Genomic DNA, 5,959 nt, shown 5'->3' with positions numbered 1-5,959 from the left:
CGTCGTCGGGCGCCGCGTACGGAAGAGGCGGTGTCCAGGGATCCAGCTTCGTCAGCTGCTGAAGGAAGTCACCGAGGGGAGGGGAGAGGATGGGGCGGCGGAGGGAAGGTCTCCGGCGCTGTTGGGGTTATGAATCGATCTCCCTCCGTTTTTCACCGACGGGGCTCACAGACCCAGGGTGGGAAGCGCCTTGCACAGGATCACAAGCAGGCGAAGGAGAGCCACCCGTATTTTTGCGACGTGACTGTCAGCCACGTTACTGTTGATCTTGCATGAGTTAGAATCTCTTCAGTCTACACACCGCTCGGGCGAACCCATTCACTCGTCTGGCTTAAATTATAAGTGACTCCCAGATCTTTATTTCCGACTCAGAATCTCTCCTAAGCGGGCGACTCGCTGTCCAGCCGTCCCCTTTGCCGTCGATTTGGATGTCACTCATTCAACGGCTGTTGATGGCGCCTTCCTGCGCCAGGCATTGTGATCGGTGCTATGGACAGGCATTGTGATCGGTGCTATGGACGTAGTAGTAAAGGGGATGGGCGAGGTTCCTGTCTTTAGGGCACTCACCGTCTGAGGGGAGACTATCCGTAATCAAATAAGCATACTAAGACATGTACAAACAAATAAAGGAACTGAAGTTATAGGAACTTCTAAAAGAAAACTGAGTAGACTGGACTTGCTGAGCTCTAAAGCCTGAGTAGAATTAACTAGGTGGCTGCGAGGGGAGAGAAACCTCTAGGAGCATTCCAGCGAGGAGGACAAAAGGCCCAGCGGCTCTGGGTGAGAACATGCTGTGGAACTTGGAGAGGAAGGTGGAAGTTAGGGAGCCTTTCACGCCATCTAGAGATGGGGCTGCAAAGGTGGGCAGGGGTCTACCTCTGCCTTGTAAGCAAGTAAACATTTCAGTCTCAAGGAGCAGTGGGAGACTACTGAAGGGTTTTGGGAGACTGGTATTCTGGAATTGTGTTTTCTAGCTGCAGCGTGGGGAATGGTTTATGGGAATAAGGAAGGAGACAAAGAGACCACTGGAGCCTGTTGCAAAAGCCCAGGGCAGAAATGGAATGAAGCTGGCCAGGCACGGTGGTTTATGCCTGTAATCCCAGCACTTGGTGGGGATGAGACAGGTGGATCACATGAGGTCAGGAGTTCAAGACCAGTCTGGCCAACATGGTGAAACCCCTGTCTCTACTAAAAATACAAAAATTAGCCAGGCATAGTGGCAGGCGCTTGCAATCTCAGCTATTCAGAAGGCGGAGGTGGGAGAATCGCTTGAACCCAGGAAGCAGAGGTTGCAGTTAGCTGAGATTGCACCAATACACTCCAGCCTGAGGGACAGAGTGAGACTCTGTCTTTAAAAAAGAAAGAAATAGGGGGCCGGGCACGGTGGCTCAAGCCTGTAATCCCAGCACTTTGGGAGGCCAAGGCGGGTGGATCACGAGGTCAAGAGATTGAGACCATCCTGGTCAACATGGTGAAACCTCGTCTCTACTAAAATACAAAAAATCAGCTGGGCATGGTGGCACGTGCCTGTAATCCCAGCTACTCAGGAGGCTGAGGCAGGAGAATTGCCCGAACCCAGGAGGCGGAGGTTGCGGTGAGCCGAGATCGCGCCACTGCACTCCAGCCTGGGTAACAAGAGCGAAACTCCATCTCAAAAAAAAAAAGAAAAAAAGAAAGAAAGAAATGGAATGAAGTAGATGTCCTTTGGGTATCTAAAGACCAACACTTCCAAAATTGAACTCAGCATTGGTAGAGGATGATGGTATAGCCTAGTGGTTAGGGGCAGAATGATGCAATAGTTAAGATACAGGAGTTCAGGTGTGGTGGCTCACACCTGTAATCCCAACGCTTTGGGAGGCCAAGGCAAGAGGACTGCTTGAGGCTAGGAGTTTTGAGACCAGCCTGGGCAACACAGAAACAAATGTTTCTTAAATAATAAGCGGCGTGGTGGAGTGTGCCTGCCCAGCTACTCAGGAGGCTGAGAAGAAGGGGAGGATCACCTGAGCCTGGAGGTCAAAGCTGCAGTGAGCCATGATCATGCTATTGCACTCAGCCTAGGTGACAGAATGAGACTCTGGAATGCAATGGCTCACTGTAATCTTGAACTCCTGGACTCAAGGGAATCCTCCTGCCTCAACCTCCAGAGTAGCTAGGAACACAGGCACTGATAAGGTCCTTCCTTCCTTCTAGTCTGCCATGCCCAGCTAATTTTTTTTTTTTTTTTTTTTTTTTTTTTTGTTTGTTTGTTTGTTTGAGACGGAGTTTCGCTCTTGTTACCCAGGCTGGAGTGCAATGGCGCGATCTCGGCTCACCGCAACCTCTGCCTCCTGGGTTCAGGCAATTCTCCTGCCTCAGCCTCCTGAGTAGCTGGGATTACAGGCACGCGCCACCACGCCCAGCTAATTTTTTGTATTTTTAGTAGAGACGGGGTTTCACCATGTTGACCAGGATGGTCTCGATCTCTTGACCTCGTGATCCGCCCACCTCGGCCTCCCAAAGTGCTGGGATTACAGGCTTGAGCCACCGCGCCCGGCTGTTTTTTTTTTTTTTAAATACAGGGTTTCACCATGTTGGTCAGGCTGGTCTTGAACTCCCAGCCTCCGCCCCCCTTGGCCTCCAAAGTGCTTGGATTACAGGCGTGAGCCACCATGCCCAGCCCCAGCTAATTTTTTAATGTTTTTGTAGAGACCGGGTCTCACCATGTTGCCAACGCTACACTCAAACTCCTGGACTCAAGCAATCTGCCTGTCTTGGCCTCCCAAAGTGCTGGGATTACAGGTGTGAGGCACCACGTTTGGCCAACATATTTTTTCTTTTTTTTTTTTTTGCCAAACTGTTTTTAATTAAAACAAATTTCTGGCCTGGCGCAGTGGCTCACGCTTGTTGTCCCAGCACTTTGGGAGACCGAAGCGGGTGGGTCACGAGGTCAGGAGTTCAAGACCAGCCTGGCCAATATGGTGAAACCCTGTCTCGACTAAAAATACAAAACTTAGCTGGGCGTGGTGGCATGCGCTTGTAATCCAAGCTACTAGGGAGGCTGAGGCAGAAGAATTGCTTGAACCCAGAAGGTAGAGGTTGCAGTGAGCTGAGATTGTGCTACTGCACTCCAGCCTAGGTCACAGAGCGAGACTCCATCTCAAAAAAAAAATTTTTTTTTTGTAAAGATCTAGGAGTTCAACTACCAGCTTTATATCCAGGTCCTGGCTGGGCGCAGTGGCTCATGCCTGTAATCCCAGTGCTTTGGGAGGCCATGATGGATGGATTGTTTGAGGCCAGGAGTTTAAGACCAGCCTGGCCAACATGATGAAACCCCATCTCTATCAAAAATACAAAAATTAGCCAGGCATGGTGGTAAAGCACCTGTAGTCCCAGCTAATTGGGAGGCTGAGGCACGAGGACTGCTTGAACCTGGGAGTTGGAGGTTGCAGTGAGCTGGGATTGTACCACCGCACTCCAGCCTGGGTGACAGAGCAAGACTCTGTCTCAAAAAAAGTTAAAAAAAGGCCGGGCGCGGTGGCTCAAGCCTGTAATCCCAGCACTTTGGGAGGCCGAGGCGGGTGGATCACGAGGTCAAGAGATCGAGACCATCCCGGTCAACATAGTGAAACCCCGTCTCTACTAAAAATACAAAAAATTAGCTGGGCATGGTGGCACGTGCCTGTAATCCCAGCTACTCAGGAGGCTGAGACAGGAGAATTGCCTGAACCCAGGAGGCGGAGGCTGCGGTGAGCCGAGATCGTGCCATTGCACTCCAGCCTGGGTAACAAGAGCGAAACTCCGTCTCAAAAAAAAAAAAAAAAAAAGTTAAAAAATTAAAAAACATATACAGTTCCTACTACTTCCTAGCTGTGTCTTTGGTTAAGTCCCTTAACATCTTTGTGCCTTAGTCCCCTCATCTGTAAAATGGGGATAATAACATCCCAACCCCATAGAGTTGTAGTGAGGACTGAATAAGTTTTTTTTTTTTTTTTCCTGAGATGGAGTGTCGCTCTGTCGCTAGGCTGGAGTGCAGTGGCGTGATCTTGGCTCACTGCAACCTCCACCTGCTGGGTTCAAGGGATTCTCCTGCCTCAGCCTCCCAAGTAGCTAGGATTACAGGCATGTGCCACCACACCCAGCTAATTTTTATATTTTTAGTAGAGATGGAGTTTCACCATGTTAACCAGGATGGTCTCAATATGTTGACCTCGTGACTCCCAAAGTGCTGGGATTACAGGTGTGAGCCATAACACCCGGCCTAGGACTGAATAAGTTCTTGGCACAATGCCGCTTTCCTAAAACAGGTTCTCTCAGCCAGGCGCAGTGGCTCACATCTGTAATCGCACACTTTGGAGGCCGAGGCAGGTGGATCACCTGAGGTCAGGAGTTCAAGACCAGCCTGGCCAACATGGTGAAACTCATTTCTACTAAAAATAAACACCTGTAATTCCAGCTACTCAGGAGGCTGAGGCAGGAGAACTACTTGAACCCGGGAGGCTGGAGTGCAGGCAGTGGCGACAGAGCGAGACTGTCTCAAAACAAACCAACGGGCCGGCCGTGGTGGCTCACGCCTGTAATCCCAGCACTTTGGGAGGCCGAGGTGGGTGGATCACAAGGTCGGGAGATTGAGACCATCCTGGCCAACGTGGTGAAACCCCATCTCTAAAAAAACAAAACAAAACAAAACAAAAACAAACCAACAAACAACACAAAACAGGTTCTCCTGCCGGGCGCGGTGGCTCAAGCCTGTAATCCCAGCACTTTGGGAGGCTGAGGCGGGTGGATCACGAGGTCAAGAGATCGAGACCATCCTGGTCAACATGGTGAAACCCCGTCTCTACTAAAAATACAAAAATTTAGCTGGGCATGGTGGTGCATGCCTGTAATCCCAGCTACTCAGGAGGCTGAGACAGGAGAATTGCCTGAGCCCAGGAGGCGGAGGTTTCGGTGAGCCGAGATCGTGCCATTGCACTCCAGCCTGGGTAACAAGAGCGAAACTCTGTCTCAAAAACAAACAAACAAACAAACAAACAAACACAGGTTCTCTCTGTGTTCCCCATCTCAGGAATACCACTACCACACACCAAAACACCCAAATTATCCTTAATTTTCCCTCTCTCATATCCAAACAGTCACCAAATTTGGATGAGTCTCCCTTTTAATTTAGCATGCCTCCCTAACCCCACAGCTCATCACCTCACCAGCACCTGCTTCCTCTCTGGTCTGCCTGTCTCCCACCTCCTCTGGCCTTGGCTTCATCGTACACATCAATGGACAGCTTTGGGCACCTTCAATGTGCCAGGCCCTGTTCCTATAAAACAAAGACAATTACACTGCCCTGGTCCTCGGAAAGCAGAGGACTCCTGTGATAGCAGAAAGGAGGCACTCTCACCATACCATGTGACCCACCCCTCTGTGGAACTCAGTTTCCCTATTCTGTGAAGAGGTTTGGGACCATATGATTTTCTAAGGTCTTTTCTGCAAACATAGTCTAAGATTCTTCTACTGTACTGTAAGGACTTCTGCTCCTTCTGGGCAGAAACTTTTCCTGATTCATCTTTGATCATAGCAGGTAGTGAGGAACTCTGTACTCCGCAGGGGTTTGGCCAGAGCTTGCTGAATGAGTAAATGAATGAGTGATATGAGTCCCCTGCTCAAAGTCACGTAATGGCTTCCCTTTGCCAACAAGATAAGGGCCTACCTAGAAGCCACTCAGAGCCCTTCACAGCCTCTGATTCCAACCCACCTTAGTATCTTCTGAGCTGGAAACTGCCTCCCAAAACCGGAACGGAGCCTTTGGGGGCATTTGAAGAGCTTCATCTACCTGACAAACTTTCACTCGGAACCTATTACACACCAGGGCCAGTGTTGCCGCTGGGGACACAATGGTGAACAAAACCTGTGGGCAGGCCAGGTGTGGTGGCTCACGCCTATAGTCCCAGCACTTGGGAGGCTGAGGCAGGTAGATTACTTGAGGTCA

This window comes from Saimiri boliviensis, chromosome 2 (genome assembly GCF_048565385.1).
Source record: "Saimiri boliviensis isolate mSaiBol1 chromosome 2, mSaiBol1.pri, whole genome shotgun sequence".
NCBI lineage: Eukaryota > Metazoa > Chordata > Mammalia > Primates > Cebidae > Saimiri > Saimiri boliviensis.
This window is presented reverse-complemented; position numbering follows the sequence as displayed.